This window comes from Bactrocera neohumeralis, unplaced genomic scaffold (assembly GCF_024586455.1).
Source record: "Bactrocera neohumeralis isolate Rockhampton unplaced genomic scaffold, APGP_CSIRO_Bneo_wtdbg2-racon-allhic-juicebox.fasta_v2 cluster11, whole genome shotgun sequence".
Taxonomy (NCBI): Eukaryota; Metazoa; Arthropoda; class Insecta; order Diptera; family Tephritidae; genus Bactrocera; species Bactrocera neohumeralis.
The window spans coordinates 3825714-3839695 of record NW_026089624.1 but is presented as its reverse complement, the minus strand read 5'-3'; the positions used below and the strand labels follow the sequence as shown (position 1 = coordinate 3839695).

The 13982-nt window shown below is 32.9% G+C and overlaps 2 long non-coding RNA genes across 2 annotated transcripts; one reads left to right on the top strand and one right to left on the bottom strand.

Moving 5' to 3' along the window:
* Positions 1-404: 404 nt before the first annotated feature.
* Positions 405-2823, bottom strand: LOC126765796 (uncharacterized). Its single transcript, XR_007668590.1, has 3 exons — positions 1187-2823; positions 947-1123; positions 405-887 (listed from the first exon to the last, which is right to left on the bottom strand). It is a non-coding gene; the product is annotated as an uncharacterized LOC126765796 (long non-coding RNA).
* A 7108-nt stretch (positions 2824-9931) lies between these two features.
* LOC126765810 (uncharacterized) lies at positions 9932-10860 on the top strand. The gene is made up of 3 exons (XR_007668605.1): positions 9932-10417; positions 10577-10630; positions 10765-10860. It is a non-coding gene; the product is annotated as an uncharacterized LOC126765810 (long non-coding RNA).
* The last annotated feature ends 3122 nt before the right edge of the window (positions 10861-13982 follow it).

Genomic DNA, 13982 nt, shown 5'->3' with positions numbered 1-13982 from the left:
CGCTACATCAGCTATCTACCCGACGGCATTTCGTAATGTGATAAAATAATTTTTTCAAGAGCTCAAAGCATGCGCTACATCAGCTCGAACCTATCTACCATGGTATAGAGGAGTAGGGAAAGTCCCATTCACAATAGAAAAAAGAGCCATTCACAGTCCTTAACCTACCCCTCAAGTGTACGTTCACAATAAAACATCATGGCCACCTCTGGTGAATAGGGGTGGCGAGAGGTCGAAACGGGATGCAGAAAGTGAAAATACTATAATATTAAATTATAAATTTATATTACTTTATTTGTTCATTTATAAATACTATTTTCAATTTTTGTTATAAAGTAATGTTTATAGCTGTTATCAAAAAAATTAATTATACCTTCATGAGATAGATAAATACGCTATATATTTTTAAGCGTTTTAGTTAAAATATTCATGGACAAATTGGAAATTATATTTTATAATGAGTGGACCATGAGAGATAACTAAAGTTTGACATTACATACTATAATAATTCGTAGATGCAAATATTTCTTTTTAAATCGCTGCTTGGCCACCAACGCCACTAACTTTCATTTGATGAGTGTTGTTTAATATTTGGTTGGTTGTTGTTGTTAGCGTTGTTGCCATTATAGTAGTTTTATGCAAACATACGTAGTTCTTCTATCGATTTTGGTGGAGCTGGTTCCTCCCACTCTCCCAATTCGGCATCATAATATTGCGCAGCACGATAAGGTCGTAATTTCCATGGTACTTGCTCTTCCATGGAGGTCAATTGTACATCCAAACGACTTGGCTTTCAATAGGAAGCTAGGATACAACGCATTTTTAATTTTTGCGCATAACACGATTGACTGGTTTCAATTAATTCGCTCAACTGGTAACGCTTTGATCTGCAAGGTGGGTGTTGAATGTTTAGCATTATGTAAATTCAATATTGCTCAAAACCTACCCAACAGCTTCAATAACCTGACCAGCAGTATCGGGATCCTTAGCGCAATTGTCAATAGCTTGTGCAACATCCGAATGTGCTCACCGTAGTATTTGCTCCTCAAAAAGTTGCTTCCACCCTCAAGCACAAAGCTCATTGGTTTTGGACTAGCGTTCTACACCAGCTCCTTTGCTGATTCTATAAAAAAATTAAAAAAAATACTTCGTAAATCTTTTGAAATAAAGTTTAATTTTAGCTTACCTAGCAATGCGACGTGCACCTTCCACGAGCACGTCATTGAGTTTAAAATTTTGTCTCGAATTCACGACCAACTAATTTGAGAACTACATTTGAGTACTTCACAGCATCGCGTATCGCTTTTTAATCTTTTAAATCATAAAATTGGAACAGCGCCTGACCCATTACATTAATATTAACGAGGCCATGTTTAGTTATTCCGTACTTTTATTGGAATAAAACCCCAACCCGATCTGTTATTTATCGTCTCAAGGGAAATTTGCACACTTCTTCCAGATTCAAATAACTAAATAAACCATCATAAAGCATTTAACCATGAAATAAACTCAAACAAATTGTCTTGCAAAAACCTTTGTTACGATGGAAAAAATGTAAATATGGCTGTGAATGAGCATAATCTGGACCCCACTATTCGGCATGGTTGCTTATTTGTTCGTAACATTTTTCTGTGGTGAACATTTATTACTGTGGTAAGTTAAAAAGAGGCATAAATAAAAAACTTAATTTTTCATGTATTTGCTCATATTGTTCTCATCTTTAAGAATATATATTAAAATAAAAAAATTTTCTTTAGAAAATATATTCAACTTTTATTTACATATAACCAATATTTTTGGGACAACTTTTCCATAAATTTTAAGAAAATAACGCAATGCAACCATTTTCCGGTTAAAAGTCAGCCATCTTGGTTAAAAGTCGGCCATATTGGATTTCAATAGAAACTCAACCCCGGACTACACTTGACGTTTCTACAGTGGCACCTCTCAGCTGTGCCTTTGTTTACATAACATCAGCTGATAGTGACCTTACTCCTCCTCTACCGTGCTATCTACCCTACGCCTTTGCGCAAATGATTATGTTATGATAACAAATGCCCACATACAGATTTGGCAATGGCAATAGCAATAGATTTGACAGCTAGTAATAAATATATGTAAGTGATTTTACGAATAAAGATGAGTGTTAGTATAGTGTGTAATCAGCGAGCAAGCACTACCGCACTCAAACCAACACGTTGTGTTTGATTTCTTCTGCACGTAGCGAACGAAAACATTTTTTTTAATACTTCCCACGCAAGGGAAGTTAATTTGCATGCCTACGATTACACTCCCAACGAAGAATTTCGTTTTGCTTGTTTATATTTTGTTTCATTTTTGACAGCGAAAAATGTATACAAAATACACCTCTCACACAGAGAACATACAGACATTTTTTTATATTCTCTGTCTCACATACCCAAGAATATGAAGAGACATAAATATATGTATGCATGCTCCTATGATACTCCCAATAACAGCATTGTGATATTTTCATGGTTCAATTTTTCTTTTAACTTGGGAATCGCAATGTACATATGCAAATATGTATGCTTTTGCGTTTTGCCGTCGGCATTTCCATATTGTCATGTAAAAATAATTATGATATGAGTATAATTTTGTATGAATGCATGCATAGTACTATTTACAGTCAATTTGGACTTGAATATTTAATAATTTTATTTGATTTTACTATTTGATTACTAATAAATATTTTTGTATTATGTTTCTTAGTAATAGAATTTGAATTTATCACAACAATATAAGTATAAATACATTGTCTATCATAATTTATCTAATTATCTGCTCATATGATTGCATGTATACGCATGTGCGCGTTCAGAAATTCAAATAATGATTCTATTACTTATCAAAATATATGTGACCTGGTCTACAGAAAGGGGGCTTAGGTGTCAAAAAAAAGGAGAACAATTAATGAGATAACGAGAAACTGACGATTATTTTTAACAGCTTTTCCCAGAAAACTAGTTTTCGCACGTTAGCTTCCTTTTCGTAGACCAGGTCACAAATGACATGTGCGCGCATTAATCATACATTCATATATACTTACATATATGTACATATATTTGTATACACTTCCGAACAAATAATGCACAAGCATACAAACATATACATATATGCGTACACATCTGAATATGTCACCAACAAAAAATTTAAGCATTGTTCTACAAAAACAACAATTGTCTAAATAGCAGAAGCATCACAAGTCAATATGGCAGCCGATTCAAACCGGATGAAATGTATGCATGTACATATGTTTGTGGCTCGTATTTGCTTTCGTAAACACACAGACAAATGTGCCAAAGAAATAATATGCATATAAGGTCACCAATTTTCTTTGAAGAAATGAAGTTCATTTTGCACATCTTCACTTTGTAATAGTCGAAATAAATATAATTTATTTGAAATATTAATTTATTTATAAATTAAAAAATAAAATTAAAGAGAAATAAAATTAAAATTATTTTTATCTAATTTTCCCCGATTTTGTTGAATGGATAGTAAAATGTGCAAAACGTAACAAACAACAAAATCTACGCAAAATAATTCGGTTAAATTAAAAAATTAAATTATATGCAACACCCTGTGGATACACTAATTTGCGTTGACAGCAAGCTTTTCAGTATCTCCTAAATAGTTGAACTTTAGGCTCACAAAAGAAAATAATTTCCCTCAAAGCAGCCATTATTTTGTCTTAATATCTAGCGCAATAAATGTTTTATCTTTAAAAACATATATAAAATAATTGCAGATAAATTTACTAATTTCGTTTTGCTTGTCGCCACGACTGTTTATTATCGATTATTGACCAAAGAAAATAAAACAAAACAAACACAGCTGAACAGTGTTGCAATAGTTTACTTAATCACACCACAGTTTTTGGCAAACATTTCTGCACCCGACATTTCTTAAAATATGCGTACAAGTATAATATATTATATATTAATAATATATACTTGATAATTATTATTTTTTTATTTTATTTTATTAAAAGAACTTATTTTCATGAAATTGTTAGCACATAATTAAATTTCAATTTAATAGTGCGTGAGTTAATTTCTACCAGAAGTAAAAATGAGTCAAAAGAATATATTTTGAGCTTCACCGAAATGTGGCTCTTTATTTATACTCTTAAGACTAACTTATTACATGGTTCTTACTTCTATTTATACTAACTAGTATTTTTACTTATTACTTGTTGAAAGTTTGTTAAGATACAAATTGTATTATTTGTTTAGGTTTGTTTACATATGTATATATTGCTTGCTTATGTAGATACAACTGCTTTGTTTTAAGATAAGGTTGTTGTGGTATTCAAACTCAATGTTGTTTGGATACTTGTTTGTTTAGGATTGTTTGTTGTAGTGATAGTGCATTTCAATTGTTCCAACTCAAGGTTGTTTCTGCATTCTGTTTACTGAAACAAGAGGTTGTTTTAATGTTTGTTACTATTATAAGGAATACATTCCTTAACTCTCCCCTCTGTTAAAATGAAATGCCCTCATTTCAAAACATCTACGCTTGAAGTCGGCTTATAATAATAAATTATTTTATGTGCTTACCTTTTTATATTATATTATATAGTAAATAATTATTTTTGCATGTTTCTTATGATGCTTTCTTTTCTCTTATAAGTTAGTTTTTAATTAGCGTTAAGTTTCTAGAATTCAACAGTAATTTTCCTTTTTTGGATGGCCTTGTTTTCGGTGCCTTTTTTTTTGGAATTGTTGGCTGTGTTTGTGGAAATTTTCACTTTTCGTATGTGTTTGACTAATTTTTTCTGTTTACAATTAATACCTTTCTATATTATATACTTAATTATTTTTTCGTGTTTCAAATGATGTCTTCTTTTAGTTCGTTTTGAATTATCGTTAATTTTCTAGAATTCAACAACCATTTTCCTTTTTGGCTTGCCTTGTTTTCGGTGCCTTTTTTTGGGTAATTGGTGTTGCTTGTGGAAATTTTCACTTTTCGATTGAGGATAAATTTTGTATAAATTAATCTTGTTGCTTGTTTATAATTACCATCAATGCAGTTACTTGTGCTTGGAGTTGGACCATCTTTGCTTCTTCCTAACTGATAATTAACTGTCCAATGTTTCAGGATTTGTTGTGGATCTTGCTGAATACGCCGCTGTTCGTTTTTTCAGGATCTGCTATTGATTCATTCTGGAAGGATAGTCCGCTGTTACAGGACTTATGCTTGTATCCATTGCCATTTGTTTCTGCACTTTTTTCAAGAATTTAGTGCTGGAAGTCCTACTTCATGTGGAATTTTTTGATTTATTTCTTTCGGAATGAAATCTGGCTTTTTGGATAGCAAATAAATTTGCCATCCCGGTTGAGCCCCAGTTAATTTTTACATTAAGTAATAATGAGTCAAAAGAATATATTTTGAGCTTCACCGAAAAGTGGACTCTTTATTTATACTCTTACGACTAACTTATTACATGGTTCTTACTTCTATTTATACTTGTTAGTCATTCTTAAATGGAACCCTAATTCATATTCATTGTGTCCTTTCACATTGTCATTTATCATTCTTATACTGTGCTTACTCTGTACTATAGTGGTTAATAAAATTTGAATTGTCATAGCGTTGACATCGTGTGTTCGTTCTCCAACAATATCTAACAAGGGTTATGGGCCCAGTCCCATCATTAAGTGTGTAAAGTGTAAAGTAATTAAAATGAATATTACCATCGACAAATTGGACGGCGAAAATTTCTCATCATGGTGTGTCCAGATGAAGAGTCTTTTGATCACGGCGGATTGTTGGTACACAGTGGTCGCCACGTGTCCGGAAGCTCCAGGTCCCGAAAAGGTCGCATTTATGAAAGCTGATAGTAAGGCATTGGCCTTAATTACATTGAATGTTAAAACAACGTAGCTGCTACATATAAAAAATTGTTCAACTTTCAAATCAGCGTGGCAGAAACTTCACAACGTATACAGTGTAAGTGGTTCTGCTAAAAAGGTATGTTTTTTCAAAAAGATTGTGCGGTTTCAATTTCGGCAGCAGATAAACCAATTTTGCTCCATCGTTGATAATCTTCGCGAGTTAGATATTACGATACCACATGATTTGTTATCTATCATGCTTTTATGCTAATTGCCAAAAGAAATGCACAACTTCGTCGTAGCTATCGAGACTCGAGACGAGTTACCATTGTTTGGCGGCTTAAAACGTTAAAACACGCGGTCATATAAGTGCGAAATGCAAAAACAAAAATAAGCAAAAAGTTAAGGGCGTGATTTTAAGTTTAAATTTACAGTTTGAGCAGAGAGGCGCTTTTATATTGGATAGCGGTGCATCGAGCCATATGTGCTGTGAAAAATTTTACTTCGTGAATTTGAGAGTTTGTGACGAAGAAGTAATGCTCGCAACGGGCGAAATCAGAATATACTGACATTACGTTAATAGATGTGTTCTATGTTCCACAACTACACTCTAATTTTTTGTCTGTATCAAAAATTACAGTGAGTTGAAATAAAGTAGAATTTCGAAGCAGAAGAGCTGCGGTTATAAGCAAGCAAAATAAATTAGTTTTTGAAGCATTCCTGCATAGTAATATTTATACAGCAAATATCACAATTAGGAAAACTAATAAACTGATGCAAGTACGCGAAAATTCAAACAATAAATTACAACTATGGCATCAAAGATTTGGTCATATGAATTTCGATAGTGTGACAAGGTTGTTTAATAAAGGAATGATTAAAGGTTGTGAGAAACTAAATAAGCCCGAATATATTAGTTGTCAGATTTGCGCATTGTGCAAAATTAAGAAAAAGTCTTTTACGAACTACAAAGAAATTTATAACAAAAAACCATTGGAAATTGTTCACACTGACTTGTGCGGTCCAATGAGAATAAAATCGGAGGGTGGCTCCATGTATTTCATAAGTTTCATAGATGATTATTCAAGATATGTTCACGTTAGTTTCTTGAAAAATAAGTCAGATGCTCTGAGTTCGTTCAAAGATTTTGTTGTAAAGGCCGAGAATCAAACAGGTTATAAAGTTAAAATACTTAGAAGTGGCAACGGCCGTGAATTTGTTAATGAGACGTTTAGGCGATACCTGAATGAAAAGGGAATCATACATCGAACTACAACACCAGAATAAAACGGAATAGCCGAAAGGTTTAATCATACAGTCGTTGAAATGTCACGCTGTATGTTAGAGCAGTCTAAATTACCACACTCGTTATGGTCCGAGGCGGTAAATACGGTTACATAAGTATGTACGAATCAGATCACCATCAAAAATTTTAAGAGATTCTGTTCCATACCAACGCTGGTTCGGTCGCAAGCCTAGTGTTAATCGTATGAAGATATTTGGTTGCAGTGCTGTCGCACTAGACAAGAGATGCGGTCGATCAAAGTTTGCTCCAAAAGGCAAAATGATTAAATCTGTTGGTTATGCAGAAGGTGTTAAAGGCTATTGTCTATACAACAGCAAAAATAAATCTATTACTATATCCAGAGATGTTATATTTTTCGAAGAGTCGATTTGTAATGAATACAATGTCACTAATGTTAATCGTTCATACACAAATGAAAGCGAATTTAAAAAGCAATCCACAATCTACACGAATTATTACTTTGATTGTTGCTGTAAATGATATTGCTACTGTTAGTGATAACGAAGTTGTTGTTGCTGCTAATGCAGTTGCTGAGAACGAACACGATATTGCTGTTGTTAATTCCGAAAATGTTAATAGTTTACCAGATGAAAATATTTCTGATGATAACAGTTTCGAAGATGATTGTATAGTTGTTAATGCGGATGGTCGTGTAAAACGAGGTAGACCAAAAATTATTAGAACCGGTCGTGTTGGTAGACCGAAAAAGATGTTTGCTGTTGAGCGTGAGAGAAATGTTCTCAATGCTGTCACTTGTGTGTCGAGTGATCCAATCAATGTAAAAGAAGCTTTGCAGCATGAATATGCTGAGCAATGGAAAAAAGCTATGGAGCTAGAATATCAATCGCTTTTATACAACCACACATGGGAGCTCGTAGATGTTCCTGAAAACAAAAACATTATAGGTTGTAAATGGGTTTACACTACAAAGAAAAGAGCTGATGGAAGCGTGGAAAAATACAAAGCACGGCTCGTAGATCAAGGTTGTTCACAGAAGGAACAAATTGATTATTTTGATATATACTCGCCAGTTGTTCGTTACTTAACCATAAGGTTAATCTTGGCGTTGTCTGTTCAATATTCACTCTTAGTAAACCACATTGATATTACAGCTGCTTATTTAAACGGTGAATTAAAAGAAGAAGTTTATATGCGCCAACGACTATTATTTGAACATCCAGAAAAGCCAAATAGCGTTTGTCGTTTAAAGAAATCTATTTATGGGCTAAAGCAAGCTGGAAGAGATTGGTCGGAGAAGATTACCGAAATTTTGTTACGAATTGGATTTCAAAGATGCAAGTCGGACTGCTGCGTGTTTTACAAAAGAACACAAAACGAAATCAACATAGTAGGCGTGTATGTCGATGACCTTATTGTTGCGTGCAGTTCAAAAGAGTCAATGCATCGAATTGTAAACAAACTAAGCGAAAATGTAAATGTTGTGGATAGAGGTCCCATACAGCACTACCTTGGAATGCAGATCGAGAGAGAAGGCGAACGTGGTGAAATCAGAATTCACCAGAGGTCATACATTAAGAAGTTACTCGATGACTGGGGTATGACAGATTGTAACACTTCCCCTACTCCATTGGCTAGCGGCTGTGTTTTACAAAAATGTACTAGACCCAATTGTGCAGGCGAAAATACAAAGAGGTACCAGTCCTTAATTGGTGGACTAATTTATTTATCTACAATGTCACGACCAGATATAGCGTATGCAGTTTCTAGATTGTCACAATTTTGCAGTCATCCACATAGGGAACATTTAGTTGCTGGTGGGCCAGTACAATGGGAAGCGAAGAAGCAAAATGTTGTTGCCTTAAGTTCGATGGAGGCGGAGTACATAGCCAAGTGTCAAGGCACTAAGGAGCTGAAGTTTCTTCGAAGTATTTTAAATGAACTTGGTTTTAAGGAATATATCCAGAATCCTACAATTCTTTTTTGCGATAACCAAGGAGCTGCATTTCTTGCTACAAACGACGCAACGAAGAAACGTAGTAAGCATATAGACATAAGATTTCATTTCATAAAAGATAAACATAAATTAAAAGAAATCGATATTAAACATATTTCTACAGCCAATAATATAGCTGATGGTTTAACCAAAAGTTTAGGCAAGATTAAACATGAAAATTTTTTGTAAACATTTGTATTTAACATAACGAATTAAGGTTGAGGCGGAGTTTGTTAGTCATTCCTATATGCAACCCTAATTCATATTCATTGTGTTCTTTTACATTGTCATTTATCATTCTTATACTGTGCTTACTCTGTACTTTAAGTCTTTTATAGTGGTTAATAAAATTTGAATTGTCATAGCATTGACATCGTGTGTTTGTTCTCCAACAATATCTAACAATACTAACTAGTATGTTTACTTATTACTAATTGATAGTTTGTTAAGATACAGATTATATTATTTGTTTAGGTTTGTTTACATATATGTATATGTACATATATGTTGTTTTGATACTTGTTTGTTTAGGATTGTTTGTTGTAGTGATAGTGCATTTCAATTGTTCCAACTCAAGGTTGTTTCTGCATTCTGTTTACTTAAACAAAAGGTTGTTTTGATGTTTGTTACTATTATAAGGAATACATTCCTTAACTTGCGCAAATGTAATATATTTTATGATATTGTATAGTTATTAAATTGATATTGGCAATTCTGAATTGTTGCCATTCTAAATTCGTAATTTTTTTAAGCAGTCGCGAAGTTCTTTGCGGTGTTTCTCCACAATTTTTTCGGCATTTCATTGTCAATTTAAAGTCTTTAAAAGGTGTGCACGTTTACTAAAATGGTCATAAGTTAAAAATTATTTAAATTCTGTGGTAGTGCGACGAATGTATTGAGCGAAAAGTGTAAGTGCCTTTTTACATTCTCTGTGTGACTTTGTATATTTTTCTACAAAGCATTTCTCGCATGAATTCAGTCGTTTTACATATATTTTTGCCTTTGAACGTGCTCATTTACATATGTTAAATAGCAGCGAGAATGGTGAATTACTTTTGTGTGTTTTTGAGTATTTTTATATCTTGTGCTAAATACTAAATTTTATAAGATGCCGAACTGTGTTGTCAATATCGACGCAAAAACAATTTAAATTAAATTAAAATGAATAAAAATCCAGGAAAAAGTTCAACAGAACGTAGTCGCGAGTTTCGTGCACGTAAAAAACAATTATTGAACAATCAAAATAGATGTTCAAATATACATACATAAGTGTTAATGTGACTGATGTAATAAATGGTAAGTGTAAATATTTTTTAATCCTGCTTTAAGTATAAACTTATATTTCAAAGTTTTTCAATCAATAAATTTGATTTTTATTTTATACTGATTATGGATTATATATATATAATCTCAATACACCACGTGTATAACCTTATTTATTTTTTTCTGTTTTAGACCACTCTCATCAAAATAGTGTCCCAACGGGATATAATTCAGTAAATAATTATTGTAAGTACCAATAATTAATAGTACCTTTCATCATTTAATTAATTTAATAAATTTTAAAAAAAATTTTCAATTTCGACGGTTACGACATGTTCATGCACAATATGGAATTTATCGCCAAATCATTAATGTACCAGTCGATGTAAACAATATGGTAAAACTCTTACCCCGTAATCAGTGCTGCCAACTTTTGACCAGGAAAAAAAAGCTGTTTTTGACGGGAAGAATGGAGAAAAAAGCTAAAAAAAATTATAAAATAATCCAAAAAAATCTGAAAACAAATGTATCAAAAATACGAAAAAATGTCTAAAAAAAACAATAACAATTTATTAAGCACTTTTTTGTTTAAAAGATTTCCATTAATTTATCTACTTATATCGTCTTGGTTTGTCTCATTTTCGTATGACATATTCGTGCCTATCATCTGCAAATATTTTACAGGCACTTCATAGTCAACGCAGCATTTTCCCATCCTTCGTAATCCGTTTCTGTATATTAAAATAAAAATGAATAGAGTATATCTTTTGCTTGACTTTACCTTATGCTTAGAATGCTGTTGTTCGTGGCGAGGCCTATTGAATTTCTTAATTTTGATTTAATTAGGTTAACCTGGCTAAAAACCCTTTCTATCTCCCCGTTTGACCAGGGTAAACACAATATTTGAATGGACTCGTCGAGGGGGAGGCTGCATTTTGATTTTCCGATATCTTCGCGTAAGTCTTCAGAAAAGTGTGGTCCTAATACATTTTTTAAAATGTTTGTGCATTTGGTCCGGTGCTTCGTCGAACCAATGGTCAATTTGCGCCATTGCTGTATGTTGCGCAAAAAAAAGGCACAGTGATGCTTCCTTAATTTGCACATTTTAATTTTCAGATGCTCTTGCAAAGTTGAGCTTGTTCGTCTGGGTAAAGCCACTTATGGCACTTGTGTGCTTCTTTGTTGCAGCGTGAGCTCGCAGATCACTCAGTTTCGCTGTAATAGTGCTCTTGCAATAGTTGCAGTAAACCCTCTGCTGGTCTGTATCATCCCTGCGAATCCATGCCTTGAATTCATCACTTTTAAGCCACACATCGCGTCATTTTTGCTTGTATTCTTCCGGCATTTCACAACTTTTAAGAATTTACACGCACTTTTTAAATAGAGATGGAACCACTAAATAGAGATGACATTCGCGTATATCGAGAAAAACACTCGATCCGCCACCACATTTTCTGGTTTGTTTGTAAGTGACTATCGTAAAGCTGCCACTTTTTCATATTTTTTGTACTTAAGTGTTAGCAACACAAAAAAAGTCAGAAAAAGCCCACTGAATTTCTAAAAAAGACAGAATTCCCGCAATTTTCAAATTTTTCCCGCAGTTATCCTTCGAAAAAAGCCAGTTTCGACGGTAAAAAATCCAAATTGGCAGCACTGCCCGTAATGTCGATGATGATTACTGTATTAACGTACACATTAAAAGAAAAAAAATACGTAGATCAAGCTATTTAATGGGACTGGTTAATAAAAGGACAATTCGTGCATGTCTTCAGTATCTGCTTCAAACTCCATTTTATTTATTTTACGATATTAAAATTTATGAAAGCTTCTTCAACAATGATAGTAATAATGAAAATGATCTGGAAGGAATGAGTGAAGATATACCGGTTGAAGAGAGTCTAACAGCACAACAGAGAACTCTACTTTGGAATGAAGATTTGTATTTACGGATCACTCCTGGAGAATATAACATTCCCAAAAGTATAATTTTTGATGAAAAATAATATGTAAAAAAAAGAAGAACTTTCGTTCCCATAGATTTATTTGGGTCATTTCCGAAAATTTAGAGAGGGAGTAAAGGCAACACCGTTCGCAATAGCAACTAGCGAATTACGAAGATCAGATCGGCGTGGAGTTACTCCACATCATTTATTATATCTAGCAATAATAAATATTATATTATTAAATTATAATAAATAATTCAGTTTGGTATTGGAGCGATCGAAAAAGAGATCTTTTTGCGATGATTCGGCAACTAGGAAAACCTACGATGTTTCTTACTTTGAGTGCCAATGAAATCGGATGGACCAATTTAATACAATTACTGTACAAATTCAAAAATAACGGTACTGAATTTTAAGCTGAGCAAGCTGCGTCATTGGATTACATATCTAAGACTACACTAGTGAATGAAGATCCTGTGACCTGAGCTATCTATTTTAATAAAATAGTCAATATATTGATAACTATTCTCCGATCAAAGAAAACCAGCCCATTTGGAAATTATTATGTTGTCGACTATTTTAAATGAATTGAATTTCAGCATCGTGGTAGTCCTCATGCACATATTTTAGTGTGGCTGAATAACGCTCCATCAGATCCTCTTTGTACAAACTATCAAGATACTGTCAGGGATAATGGGATGCCCAACTTATTCCAGTGTGAGAGCGCCTCAAAATAAGCGTTTTTTATAACATTTTCCATTATGGCCACATCGAACAAAATAAGAATTTTTGGGCATTTAAATTGAAACACCCAACGTTTATTACGATTGCAAATTATTATATATTGGACTTTTAATATAGATATTGCGAAACCACTTAAATCCTTTTTTCTGATTTTATGATATATTAAAACAACTGACTTTCGATCTTTCAATACTTAATAAGGTGAATTAAGCCTGTTAGTTGTCAATTAATGAATGTTTTTAATCATTTGTTATAGAAAATGATTTCTATTATGCATCAAATTACAAAACGTTTCATGAAATATGTTTAAATTTCGCAGTTTCTTTGATTTTTATTGTTTTAAATTTTTATTAACGATCTTGAACGGCGGCAACAAATTTCTCCGTTCACATATGTATATTTTTGGTATAATTTCAATCTGGCCGTTCCAGTCATTCCAATTGCAAAACGTCAAAACCTACCCAATCCAGTCAACTGTCAAAGTTCGGTAGGTGAGCGGCTCTCACATTTCCAGTGACAGGAGAGTTTGGCATCCCATTATTCCTGATACTGTAATGATGATCAATCAATTGATATCAGTTTCTTCATCAGAAGCTTCTGGACATTAGTGTTGGGAATTATCGAGTGATTTCAACTATCGATTGTTAATGACTGAATGATTATGACTATCGAATGAATTTTTTCGTTCATTCATTCATTCATTTATTTAATCAAATTCAATAACTAAGCAAAGGCGTGCTCTTCAAACAACAAAAAAGTACTGGAATTTTATTAATTTTTAATTAAACCAATACAAAGGTTTAATTTAATTCAATATTTTAATAAAACATAAAAATAGTAATGCACAGAAAAGATATTCAATATCATATAAAATAAATATAAATATAAATGTGGGGATTACTATAGTGACC